Here is a 14,724-nt window from a genome sequence, read left to right as displayed (position 1 = left end):
GCATGCAGACTGAGGTTAGATAGAGGTCACTAAAACTGAAGGGAGGGGTCAGTCAGGCATAGCGCAGATTTTTGACTAGGTCCGGCTTTGATTGACAGACAGATCTAATGGCTGTGATTGGTTTATAAAAACAGACCATTCAGAGAAGGCTTAAAGATGATTGGAGGATGAGTATGCTAATGATAAGGATTGAGGGAATAACCAATCAAAATAGGCCAAAAACTATATAAGGCAGACAGCTGGCAGGCTTGAGTCAGTAGAAAGAAGAGATCTGGAATAGAAGGAGAAGCAAGAGACGAAGAAGGAAGAGCAAAATCACTGATAAGGGAAGAAGAGAGTTAGGTTGTTGCGATGGACCAAAAAATCACCACAAGCTGCAGCAGCAGTAGCAGAGAAGCAGCAGCAGCAGAGAATCATCCCTGGTGCTGAAGCAGAACAGAAGAACCCCTTCTGACAGATCAGGGGGAAAAGATGTCTGGGCAAAGTAAGCATCACAAGTATACTAAAAAAATAAAATAGAAATAAGATTCAGGACTGTGTATGCTTGGGATAATAAAGTTGGATGTCTGTGTATGTATATTTGTTACTATGTATAAAGTTTAGTGTTCAATTAAAATTGCTGTAAGTGTCCTACATGTATGTGATTGATCACCACATGTAGAACATAATCACTTAAGCCACCTTCAACTGTACGACATTATGATATTGGGTACTTTAATATGTATGCTTGTGCTAATAGGATTTGTGTTTCTGTTTCTTAATGTATGCTTTTAAGATCTATTGTATTAAAGAACATTGGTATGTTAAATAAAGAACATTTTATTGTAGAAGATTACTGTGATGGGTTGGATCACAGAAACCCCCTTGGGAGCCGCCACCCGATGTGCACCCCTGCTCCTGTTTTTCCTGCCAGCTCAGGACTCCAGCACCCTGTCTTGCTGAGCCAGACACTCCCGTCTGCTCCAACACAGACCCCGGATTTGATTCACTTGTCCCAAAGCTGCAAGTTTACCTGAAAACAGCTCACAGAAGTGTGCTTGTCTTTGGCACTCAGATGCCCAACTCCCAATGGGGTCTAAACCCAGATAAATCCGTTTTACCCTGCATAAAGCTTATGCAGAGTAAACTCATAAATTGTTCGCCCTCTATAACACTCAGAGAGAGATATGCACAGTTGTTTGCTCCCCCAGGTATTAATACATACTCTGAGTAAATTACTAAATAAAAAGTGATTTTATTAAATACAGAAAATAGGATTTAAGTGGTTCCAAGTAGTAACAGACAGAACAAAATAAGTCACCAAGCAAAATAAAATAAAATGCGCAAATCTGTCTAATCAAACTAAATACAGATAATCTCACCCTCAGAGATGCTTCAGTAAGTTTTTCTCAGACTGGACACCTTCCAGGCCTGGGCACAATTCTTTCCCCTGGTACAGCTCTTGTTACAGCTCAGGTGATACCATGGGGATTCCTCGCCCCCTTTGTTCTCTTCCACCCCTTTATATATTTTTTGCATAAGGTGGGAATCCTTTGTCCCTCTGGATTTCCACCCCCCCCAGCCCCCCGCCACTTGAAAAGCACCAGGTTAAAGATGGATTCCAGTTCAGGTGACATGATCACATGTCACTGCAAGACTTCATTGCCCACTTGCCAGCACACACATATACAGGAAGACTAACAGGTAAACACAGCCATCTGCAGACAATGTCCTGGTTAATGGGAGTCATCAAGATTCCAAACCATCATGAATAGCCCACCCTTTACATAATTATAATAGGCCCTCAGAGTTATGTTTTATATTTTTAGTTTTAGATACAAGAGTGGTACATTTCTACAAATAGGATGATCACACTCAGTAGATTATGAGCTTTGTAATGATACCTTACAAGAGACCTTTTGCACGAAGCATATCCCAGTTGCATTATATTCACTTATTATCAAATCTTTATAAAACTATCCCAGTTACATTATATTCACTTATCATGTTTTTATAAAACCATATAGACTGCACAACGTCACAATTACTGCCTGAGTATCACTCCTCCGAGCAAAAGGTTGTATCCATGTCTTCCCAAGGGTACACAGAGTTATTCTGTACTGGGGAGTTTCCTGAAGGGCACAGGGGAACCCCTGGTATAATCCTGGCAATTCCTCTAGGGAAGGCCATCTCCTTTCACCTACCAAAACAGACAATTAAGTTACTAGACTAGGCAAACCACTCAGGGGGTCCCTCAAGTCTGTTTTTTGGGGGTAACATCTAATGCAACCTGGAATATGCTGACTCCAGATATGTTCAAAGGACCAGAACAGCACATGGTTGAGGAAGGGAGTTTCTGGGACTCATTACTCTAGAATGGAGGAGCACATAGACAATGTAGTAGCAAAGGAGACTTAATAGAAATCAGGACCACTAACCACTCCCTGAAAATAATGAAGGGGGAATTGGGGCTCTCAGCCACAACCCTTAAAATGTAGAGAGGTGAGGCATCTTGCTAGCTACACCTTAGTCATCCAGGAGGGGTAGTGAAGAACTATTTCCCTTCCTGCTGGCACTGGGTGCCAAAGAGTGCAGAGTATGTCCCAAGCTTCCCTCCCATTTAAGCCATGAGACATAAAGTGAGGAATCTTTCCTCAGCTTCCCCTTCCACCAGAGATGATCTCCTCTAGCTCTAAAAGGGAAGTGAAGGACTCCGTCCACCACTTGATATTCCTCTCACTGCAGTCCCCAAGGCCACAAGTGAAAAGAATGAAAAGTCCTCCTGACCCAGCTGCCATCCCCTATTCTTTCTGCATTTCTTGGCCTCAGAGAAGAGAGTAAGTGATTCCTTTAGCTCCCCTTCCCCAGTTTGATCCCCTTCAGATGACCTCAGGGATGGAAGGATAACTCCATGCAGTTAAGAATTTTCCTCTATCATTCACCTGGCCCACTGGGGACTGTGTTAAGAGGTGAACTTCCCAGACAGTGAATCTGGGTGGGGTGGAATCATGGATTCTTGTCTGGATGTTGGATCAATGGTCTTCTCCTTTTGATCTTCAAGAGAGAGTTGAATGAACAGCCACAGTTCAACAAGCTGCTTCCTTTTTCCCTTGTCAGAGGATGCACAATTAAGACCTTGGCAAATGCTCTACCTCACTGGCCTGGAGCGAGATCCCTTCCCCAAGCCTTCTGGAAGCTGAAATGGGGTGAAGAACCTTCTTACTCAGTTCTCTTCTCCTTCCTGGCTGCAGCACCCCTTTCCCTTTTGACTGCAGTGGGAAGAATGCTGTGTAGTTTACATGCCTGGATCAGAAATAAATACAACTCCTACTGGACAGATTAGAATTCACAACCCTTATTTCACAAACTTTGATGCATTCCAAGCACTAAAAAAATAAATAAGAAAAAATACTTTTATGTATTCTACTTTGTATCTGGTCAATTCTGAGTATGATGCATACAACAAAATGTAAATTCCCCTTCATCTACCTTGAATTCTATTTTATTTTCATACCAAGCAGGAGGCAGAGAAATCAAAGGTGAGTTCATTCTAATATTTTCTCTCTTACTGTATTCAACACAAAATATTGTGGGAAAGCATAAGCGTAGCATCCTTGTACTGGCAGTTCCATCTACCAAGATATCAGTGTCTATTATGCTCACTTCTAACCACAAAAGACTATGTGAAGTTGATAAAATAAAACCAGGGAGCTTAGAAAAAAGCTGGTTATAAGAAATAAAACTACTAAGCCAAGATCTGCAGCCAGTTCAGTAATAGATTCTACATGGAGGATGCATTCTTTCGTACTTGCATAGATCCCATAGAACCTATGCCCCATCTCCCCATCAAAAATAAATAACTAAACTATTAGATGTTCCTACAATAGGGGATACCCTTAGCATATTAATCAATAACAAAATAGAACATTTTTAAAGACGACTGAACAAATACAAATCTGTTTGGGACCAGATTGTACAGCCCATGCTTACACTGGTCAGAATTTACTAATATAAGTAGTCCCATTGATTTTAGTGGGACTACTTGTATTAGTAAGCATTGCAAAAATAGTTCCTATAGCTCTTTTAGTTAAATCCTTATAAGAGCCAGAGCTTAGAAAACAGGTTTTTTTAGAAATAGTAACAGTAGCTCTTAGGTGCATTGATGACAAACTCTTCTACTGAACCATTTGCCTCTGTATTTTGTGACAGGGTCAGGCCAGATGGCTATAGGAGAGTGTTCGAAAGCAGATATATTAGTCCCAGGTTAAGTAGATCCCTTTTCCCTGGGTAAGGTAACAGGGGCAGTTCCAGAACAAGCAGGAACTTGCGGGAACCAATTAAGGCAGGCAGGCTAATTAGGACACCTGGAGCCAATTACGAAGAAACTGCTAGAATCAATTAGGACAGGCTGGCTAATCAGGGCACCTGAGTTAAAAAGGACCTCACTTCAGTTTGTTGTGTGCATGCAAGGAGCTGGGAGTAAGAAGCACTAGGAGCTGAGAGTGAGAAGGTGTATTGCTGGAGGATTGAGGAGTACAATCATTATCAGACACCAGGAGAAAGGTCCTGTGGTGAGGATAAAGAAGGTGTTAGGAGGAGGCCATGGGGAAGTAACCCAGGGAGTTGTAGCTGTCGCTGTCGCACAGCTGGACCAGTAGATGCTCTAGAAAGCTGCAATCCACAGGGCCCTGGGCTGAAACCCAGAGTAGAGGGTGGGCCTGGGTTCCTCCCAACTCCTGATCAGACACAGGAGGAATTGACCTGAACTGTGGCTTCTACCAGAGGGGAAGGTCTCTTGGCTGTTTCCTGACCCACATGGTGAATCTGTGGGGCAAGCAAATCCGCCAATAAGTGCAGGACCCACCAATGTAGAGGAGGAACTTTGTCACAATTTATTACTTTGTGCATATGGATGTGCAAAATAGGCTGTGATATCTCCCCGGTGTTCCTGATATGTCTGAAGCGTCACTGCTAGACAGCTAGCTGAAAAGGAATAATACTGTGGCTTGATAAATTAAATAAATAATGGTGTAAATCTCATTAGAAATAATGCATCCATTAAAGAGATAATCCTAATCTTTCCCATTCCATTACTGTCTCTGTTTAATTAAAGTCACTTTGGACTATATCTTTCTTGTAAAGAAAAGTAACACTTGCCCAGTATTAAAGGATTCAGATTTTCAAGTATATCTAAAGTTGTTACCCTAACGTTTGCATAAATATATTATGCTTCTGCACCAGAAATAGTGCTAACCCAATTATTTAGGGCTCTATTCATTAATATTTTACTATTTAGATATTTTACCATGCCTATTTTCATATTTATGTGACTTTTCTATGTGGGTAGATGAAAATATTCTTCTGTGCACTCATGCATGAGAATGAAGGGAATACACATAAAATATACTAGAATTTGGGGAAAACTGTCTCAAGCAGTATTTAAGCATGCAGCTGCAGAATGAGTGTAGGAGCACTATATCAGTTATGTCTCCAATGATCTCTTTATTAGAGAAGGGCCAAAAATAATATCCCTCCAACCCGAAGGGATCAGCCACAAGAAGTACAAGGAAAAGCATGTATTCAGCTTTACAGCAAAAACTGAATGGTAAGTATATGATGCTTGAATATATTACTTACTACAAGGACAAATGTGTAGTCTTTATTTGACTGTGTAGGTACCATGGGCTAGATTCACAAAGGTACTTAGGTGCCTAATCCCACCTGGGAGGGAGAAAAGATTTGAACAGGAGTCTCCCATCTTTAAGGAGACTGCCCTAACCACTGAATTATGGGATATTCTCATGTGTGGGGTTCCCTACTTATCCTGTTGAAGCTGTTACACTTCGGATAAATAGTTATTGGGGCAGGGGGACTGGATCTCCCATATTCTGAGTGAGTGTCACTAGGCTATAGAAACAGTCTCATACTTGTGCTCTCTCTCTGTGGCCCAAATGACTCCCACATCCCATGTGAGTATCCTAACCACTGGGCTAAAAGTTATGGGGGAGATCCTCCTGTTCGTGGCTTATTGCTAAAGAGGGTTCTTGGTTGTGAATCACAAGAAGAGAGAGATGCTTACATGTGTGAGAGGGGAAAGGTTTGGGACACACCTCTCTCATCAGATCTCCCATTGGCTAGCTTACGTGGCCCCCTGCCTACTGTGCTGGCTTTTATGAATCAGTTTAAGACAGGGATCGGCAACCTTTGGCACAAGGCCCACCAGGGAAAGCACCCTGGCGGGCCAGGCCAGTTTGTTTACCTGCCGCGTTCACAGGTTCAGCGGATCGCTGCTCCCACTGGCCGCGGTTCACCACTCCAGGTCAATGGGGGCTGCGGGAAGTGGCACGGGCCGAGGGGTGTGCTGGCCTCCACTTCCCGCCACCCTCATTGGCCTGGAGCAGCGAACTGTGGCCAGTGGGAGCTGCGATTGGCCAAACCTTTGGACGCAGCAGGTAAACAAACCAGCCTGGCCCGCCAGGGTGCTTACCGTGGCAAAGGTTGCTGATCCCTGGTCTAAGAGGCTCTTGTAAGGGAATGGAACAGTGAAGATCTTTTTGCCAGGATCATTCAGGAATGGGAGCAATAAAAGGAGCTGATGATCATATTAAAAAAAAAAAAAAAAAAAAAAAACCTGAAATGGAGCTGATACCTTTGACAAATCAGAAATTAATACCAAATATAAAATAATGGCACTATAGTAGGGAGGGATTTTTAATAAAAATGTCGGGTTTTTTTAATGCAAAGAGTTTCACTTAGCTATAGTGAACTTGGTATTGTAAACCAAATTAATTCCCCATTTCTGGAGAAAGCAGTCAGTATGTACTGAATTAACTTAGCCTTCTGTGCCCCCTGGTCAGTCATCTGCTTTTCAGCCTATGCTGGCTTCCTGTAGCCCTCTATGGCAGCAAAAGTTTTGTGACTACTTTGAACTGTCACACCTCCCTCAGGTGGACTTCCTGCTTTTGGGCTCTCTGTGACACAGGCGTAGGGCCACAATAACATTTTTAGCTGCACTGGTGTAAACCCCTTGTGTAAATGTGATTTACCTCAGTGCAGCACAATTTACATCTGTGCCTCTTTGAATCTGGGCTAAGCTGCACTGGTAGAAATCATGTGGCATCCTTGTAAATTGTGTCGACTGTAAGGGGTTTGCACTAGTGCAGATACACAGGAGTCAAAAAAACAATGTATCCAAGGACTTATTCTAGCTTCTGAAAAGCTAGAATAACACTAGCTCTTAATATTAAAGAAACAAACTTAAGTGTTTAATAATCAGTGCAGACATTACTAGAGTGTAAGATACCTGTCATTGTCACTGCTGAGAAGGAAAATGTATGCATTATCTCTCAGTTCATCGTGACAAGGGATTGTTTAGCAAATCTACAGAGATAACTTTAATGAGTTCATCAACCTAATGCCTATGAGAGGTTAGTTCATTACAGATGCCTGGGTTTTGACTTAAAATATAGAGCACAGTATAGAACCAGTTATGCAGTTACAGATAAGTGTGTAAGAGAGACTGCACAGGACAAACATGTGAATGTAAAGAGCAGTGAGTAGAAAACCATTACGGGAGGAAATGTAGTAAAAGGATGAAGTGAGCATTGAAGTTAGACGGGATGTGTTTCTGTCTCCTTGGATAGCCTGGCTGCCTGAACCACTTCCTCTTCTGACTCTGGATATGTGAAACCCACTCGTGAGCATTCACAAGGTTTGGACAAATCCAAACTGGTGGGTTCTGTTTGCCAAGGTTAGCATCCCTTGGAGTTTCAAGGTTCTCATTAATCAGAAAACTCCAAGTAAACTTGGAGCAAACCCTGCTAAACTGGCTGATCTTGTGACAAAACATCAAGTTTTACCTCTGCTCTACCAGACAAACTCCCTCTCCCCAGCTGGCTTCATGGACTCGCACTTCCTCCTACCATTCTTCTCTGCAATAGACATTTCTTTCTTTCAAGTTGCCTTTTTGAAAGCAACTCTGCTCACCTTGTGTATGTGTGTTTTATGGGCAGTCATCTAGTATCATTTCCTCCCTCAAGCTAGAGTTTTAGATGGACTAGCTGTTAAGTCTAATGCTCTTAATTCACTGACAACATTTTCAGAGAAGCAGGCTGCCTTTTGCTTCCTCTCATTTGTCATCAGCAGTAAATTAAAGCCAAGTTTGAATGTTTTTGTTTGTTTAAATATAATTTAATTTTCATTGTGGTTTTTTTTTTATATAATAGGATGTGGTCCTTCAGATTAGTATTCAAACAGGAAAACCAGCCAATACTTCTTACAACTGCAGCAGGGCTGGACAGGTACACAGCATCAGAACAGATCCAGAATGCTCCCTCTACCCAGCTACAGGCCACCACCACATCATTGGGGAATGAAACCTACTCTTTTCTCATTTTTTTGTTTTTGTTTTTTCTTTTTCTAATATTTTATTAGATGAGTAAATTTCAGGATTTTTTTTTTAATGCCCACACAACTCATTGCAGACATCACATGGAGACTGCTTACTCAGGATCAATTTTGCCATTGTTTCTCAGATCTCAAACATGATTCCATCTAAGGTGTCTGTTTTTTGTGAAAAAGAATGCTTACTGTATTTTTTGTCAGAGAGATGCCAAAGGCCTTCGTATTTCAAGGAAAAGTGACAAAAAATGGCAGCTGCTATAAGGCTCCAGGGAGTCATGGATTGAGACATCCAGAAAACTCTAATTTTCCACTAAACCACTAGAAGCAACTTTAATTTTGTTCCTAAAGTTCAAAAGAAATTAAATCCAAGCTACAGCACAGAATAAATACTTTTTAAAATATGATAAAATAATAAAATTGCCATACATCACTAGACCAACTCAGACACTGAAAATAAAGTTTATGGGTTTCCCATCCACCTATTGTTGATATAAAATTCATGTGGTTTAATTGCCTCAGATCATGGAAACATTAAAATGATTCTGAATAAAAACTAGCAGTTGACTGATATTCTTACACCTTCTCCCATTACAAGTCTAATTCTCAAAGAAGAGAAATAGGAAACCAAAATACCATCCTTCTAAAAGAGTCAGAAATCTAGCTATCAATTATATACTAGTTAGTTCAACATTAGTTGGAGAGAGGGAAGAAAAAACATTAGAAAGAGTTCTTGGAGATTTTAAGGAGTTATTGAAGTAACAGCGTGAACAAACATAATTTGATTAGAGAGAGTCAACATGGGTTTAGGAGAGGAAACTTGTGTTCAAGCAAATTAAAATACTCTTCAAAGATATTATTGTCATGGAGTTCTGAATAGCTCAGGGCATTGGTAATGTGATATAGACTGTTTCACCTCTGGGTCACCATTTCAAATTTGGCTTGGGTCAGCAGTAACCAAAAGTTATTACTATTTTATGGCTGGTTAGTGACATATGTGAAATGGGTTGGGGGTCTCTTTCCAGTGCTAGTGGATAGTGCCCACATCACAAAAGACACCATCACAATTGACACTGTTGTTGTCAGTCTTAACAGAGATCGTGGATTGAATGGGACCGGAGATTGACCTACCCTCTGCCCTGTAGAGGTGATCTTTCCAGGTCAAGACTGAGGTACATTGGCAGGGCAAAGTGGGGAAATTATATAGCTACTTCCCTTGTGAGTTCAATAACTTTTCTCAAGTACTAAACAAAATTATTAAAGAAATTAAAGAATAAAACAATCTCAGAGAAGACTGACAGTTATTCTATATGTATAGATTAAAAAGGGATCTGATAGAGGTTCATAGTGAAGATTCACAGACTAAAGCTAAAATAATTTAGCTTATAAAATGGATTTAAAACAACACAATGAGTGCTCACTATGGTAGCTATTAATTATATATGAAATGTTATTAGTGTATGCAAGGGATCACACTAGCAGCCTCCTCTTTCTGAATATATGTAAGAATTTGAATGGGAACATTATATGACATGTGTGGATATTCAGGTATAGGATATACCTCAAATATATTAAGTTTACAGATAACTGGTAATTAGCCTAAATTAGTCTATTTAAATTAAAGTCATGCATGATCAGAGATACTGAGTTTAGATTTAGCAGTTTCATAGTGCAAATAAGTATTGAAAATGTCTGCCTAGTATATGACTTGAATGAATAAGGCAAACAACATAGTGGAAAAGGAATAAACTGAGGAGTCTGTGTTTTGATTGGGGAAATCCTGCAGTCGTTACTCATGCAAAACTCCTATTGAAATCAATAAGAGTTTAGCCTTGGATTTGGTTTATTAGTATAGGCAGTCACACTGCCTATTAAGATTGCCTGACACTTACCATTAAAAGGATCTGTGTTTTCAGTTGCTTAACTTTCCAAGCATAACTGTTCAGAGGCTGATGCCCAGCAGGAAAATTTCAGCCTAAACCAGGGGTCGGCAACGTTTGGCACGCGGCTCGTCAGAGTAAGCACCCTGGCGGGCTGGGCCAGTTTATTTATCTGCTGACGTGGCAGGTTCGGCTGATCGCGGCTCTCACTGGCCACGGTTCGCCGTCCTGGGCCAATGGGGGCAGTGGGAAGCGGCCCGGGTGAGGGATGTGCTGGCCGCGGCTTCCCGCCGCCCCCATTGGCCCGGGACAGCAAACCTCGGCCAGTGGAGGCCACGATCGGCCGAACCTGCTGCGTCAGCAGGTAAATAAACTGGCCCGGCCCGCCAGGGTGCTTACCCTGGCGAGCCACGTGCCAAACGTTGCTGACCCCTGGCCTAAACAGTTATATTAATTGCAGCCAATATATACTAATTTCAGCCAAAATGGATTAGCCATATCTGAAAAAAGACTAGGGGAAAATACATTGCTTGCCCCATATTAGAAAATGTTGTTGATCTTTTCTTTGAAAAATTATAGTACACCTACACTTTGTAGCAGGAACTTGAAATTTGGCAGGGGCATGGCCTTTGTGTCTTTTCCCACTGTTGTGGCTAAGTTATATAGTCTGGAAAAGCACATGCTCAGGAGAGTGTTCTTAGAATTTAGCAGCTAAAATCTTCGAAAGTTCAGTCCTCACTGAGCATGCTCCAGCCTCTCACAGCTCCTAGTGGTGACCACGCTGAGCATGCTCCAGCCCAGAGTTACAAGGATGAAAACACACTTCTGCTCCTGGCTACTCCAGGAAAAGGGTAGGGTGAGGCACTGGCCTTGAGAGTAGGGAGTCTGTCTCTCCTGTGCTCCCAATGACCCCCAGCTGGTGCCTGTAAATGTAGAGATGCCACACTTCCTGTATATTCTTCATGCAATCATTGGTTTCCAGTCTACATGGTACCAGACAGTGCAGTGAAGGAAGATGTGACAGATGTGAGACTTGGGAATATAGACTTTGAAAGACTATTATATTGAAGTGTGCCAGACAGGCATCAATTTTTTGGGACATTAAGCATTAAATGTGTTTTCAGTCTTTCATGAGGGGGGTGGTTATGGCAAAAACACAGCATTCAAAGCATTGACTCCTGAGGTGGGGAAGGGAGGGGTCACTGACTGGTGATTACCTGTTACAGGAGGCCAGAGATCAAAGTTTAAAAAGAAACAACAGAAGTGTCCAAAGGGGGTTCTTGTTCTTGATCTGAAATCTGACATAAATTTGTAACCAAAACAATGAACCCAGTTCAGAGAGGTCTGAAAGACACCTCCAAGAGTCCTATGCTGAAGATTGGCTGACTTCTGGTAAGCTTGTAGTATGCTGTCTATTGTTTTATATGCTTTTCTGTGATTTTTTGCCATAAGAATAAATGTACTTTGTTTTGTGAAGGCTGGTGTACACTGCTGTAAACCCTAGAGAAAGAGTGAAGCACAGTTACTGGACCTTGGTCACATTTGCTGGGGAAATTACAGTGAGGTACAGATGGGCTGCAAGGTTAAATCCTCTGTCTAGAAGGAGAGAGACATGAATCTCTCTTTCCAAGAGAGGTAACAGCTAGGGAACCTGAAACTTTAAGTGGGTACCTTCAAATAGGACATGTGGTTGAATCAAAGGTACAATTAACCATGTCACTGTGACAGAAGCCACCAGACTCAAATACAGAAGGGACAAGAGCCAGACCAGGAGAGAAGGAAAGGAATAGATTGGTGAGAAGGGGACTGGAGTAGGCAGGGAGATAACTGGAGGTTTGAGAGGGAAGGAGGGGACTGGGACTGAAAGCCAGTGAGGGAAATGGGGGACAGGGGAGACTGAGAATCAGTTGTCTGGGGGAAACACTGAGTTTGGATGAGGAGCTGGCCAGAAGCAGAACACTGGGACTAGGTGGATTAGGATTTGATGGGGGCCGGGGGTGGGGGGATGATGGGGATGAAAGAAGGGGAGACAGATCTGAAAAAGAGATTACAGGAAGAGTAACTACAGTCTCATGGTGAAAACACTTTATAAGATTATAAATTAAATACTGCTGGTAATACAATGATTGTGATGTGTGGGAAAACAGCCATTATGTACTCAATAGTAATCTACAAATCTTGTCGGACAAAATTTACGGAACAAAGACAAGATGTGGGTGTTATTTTTCACTTCTGAAAAATGGCATGGGTTTGTTCACTTACACTTGTGCACACTACTTTGATGAGGAAATGGGACCTTGTTTAAATTAGAACTGGTAGAAAAACAGACATGTTTGTTGCATTTTTTTTTTCAAATTTGAAAAATTTCAAATGGTTCTACTAGATACGTACTTAATAACCAGGGTGGAGTGGGGGGGATCATGGGCATGTAAAATTTTCCCTTCTTCAACTTTAAAAATGTCATTGAAATTTGAAGTTTTCACTAACTTAAATGTCTCTGTGATAGGGTGCCTGGCCCCTTTAAGAAGGAATGGGGTTCAGTGACTGATTATCTGCTGCCCAATTGGATTTAAGAGAAGCCATCTGGGCTTTATAAAGGATGGCCCTGACAGGAAACACAAAGGAGAAAAGGAAGCAGGTGAGCCTGGTAAAAGTCACCCAGAGTCCTGGGCTAGAGAAGAAGTTGATTATCTCCAGGGAGAGAGCCCAGAGAAGGCACCATTTGGGGAAAGATGGCAGGATACTTAATATACTTAGAGAAGAAGTTTATCTTCAGAAAGAGAGCCTGGAGAGATCTCCCCTGCCCAGGGTCCTGTGGGATGTCTAAACATTGAATACCGTGTTTTAAGAAGGTTTCAAGAAAGAGGATGCCAGAAATGGGTGAACTGGAAGAAAGTTAAGGAGAAGGAAAGATTGGTATTGTGTCTGAACTTTGGGGTTTAGAGCAAGGTGAACTCCTATTTGGGGGAGTGATAAGATGACATTGTGCCAATAAAGAAGTCTAGCTGTGCATAAACACAGATAATCCTGGTGTATTTCTGATATGGAAGCTCTAAATTGTGGGGAAAATGAGGCAACAAGGCCACTACAGAGGCATGCTTGGCCAGAAGAGGGAGCTACAGAGCAGGTGTTCTTTTACAGTCTTGTATAAAAGATTACAACTTGAATAATGTAGCATCCTGTGAAAAATGTGCTTTACCTTTCTGTCAAGGTACAGTTTCAATGTGGGATTTGAGCTCCAACATCTAATTTAGAAGTAACAGTACTTTCAAATGCAGAATCAAAAGAAACAACACTTAATTATTTTTAGGCACTGGTATACCTAATCAAAAATACTGAGTTTTGACTAGCGCTGGGTGAAATTTTTCAATCAAAACATTTTTGGGTGATATGTGCAGATTTGGTGCTATCCAAACATTTCACAAATTTGTGTTAGTTTGATCAAAATATTTGTGTTTTTAAAAGAAATCTGAAAAAGTTTAAACACTTCTTTTCAACATTTTCATATCTATCTATCTATCTATCTATATAGAGAGAGAGATAATTCAAAACTTTTTGTTTAGAAATTTCCTTCAGTTTTATTTATTTTTTTTAATCCTCTCAAAATCAAAAGGAAAAATTTGTGTTTTGGGTGGAATGAAACATTTCATTCAACCTGAAATATTATTTTTAATTTTCAGATTTGTCATCTAGCCGAAATAAATAATTTATTCTCACAGCTCTAGTTTTGGCCACTTTTCATGTGAAGACTGTGGTGTTTTGGTGACCTTGATTGTTAAACAGTCTACACTTGTCTTTAAGGGCTTGATCAGGAAAACATTTATTTCAATGGGACTAATTGCATCCTATGAAGGTACAAGGGACAGCATTTCTCTGGAAGCAGAGGCCAGCACCTAGTGGCTCATTGATTAGCCCCACCTGCTGCCCTGGGGGAAAAACCTGCAGCTCCAGGGGTTGAATCTTAAGGCTTGGTCTACACTACCCCCCCTAATTCGAACTAAGGTACGCAACTTCAGCTACGTGAATAACGTAGCTGAAGTTCGAAGTACCTTATTTCGAATTAGTTCAAACTTACCTTGGTCCACACTCGGCAGGCAGGCTCCCCCGTCGACTCCGCGGTACTCCTCTCGGCGAGCTGGAGTACCGCAGTCGACGGCGAGCACTTCCGGGTTCGACTTATCGCATCCAGACTAGACGCGATAAGTCGAACCCAGAAGTTCGATTTCCAGCCGTCGAACTTGCCGGTAAGTGTAGCCAAGGCCTTATAAAAAGAGAAGCAGGAAATGGAGAGAGAGAGGGCTGCAATACTTGCCTAAGGCTGGAATTACTGCTGGGAGGAACTGCTTCCAGAAACACAATGGACAGAATGGAGACAGTGGGAAGTCTTATTATCACAAAGGCTCTGAGCTAAGAGCCAGGTACATTTGGGCTGAGGAATTTATGGGGGTGAGGGACAGACTTGGGA

At 41.7% G+C, this 14,724-nt stretch overlaps 1 long non-coding RNA gene across 1 annotated transcript; it reads left to right on the top strand.

Moving 5' to 3' along the window:
* The first annotated feature begins 4,424 nt into the window (after window positions 1-4,424).
* Window positions 4,425-9,074, top strand: LOC135983969 (uncharacterized). Its single transcript, XR_010601854.1, has 3 exons — window positions 4,425-4,550; window positions 5,489-5,584; window positions 8,205-9,074. It is a non-coding gene; the product is annotated as an uncharacterized LOC135983969 (long non-coding RNA).
* The last annotated feature ends 5,650 nt before the right edge of the window (window positions 9,075-14,724 follow it).

Source organism: Chrysemys picta, chromosome 1 (genome assembly GCF_011386835.1).
Source record: "Chrysemys picta bellii isolate R12L10 chromosome 1, ASM1138683v2, whole genome shotgun sequence".
In the NCBI taxonomy this organism is placed as follows: Eukaryota; Metazoa; Chordata; order Testudines; family Emydidae; genus Chrysemys; species Chrysemys picta.
Note: the sequence above shows the minus strand (reverse complement) of the source record. Positions and strands in the feature narration are given on the sequence as shown.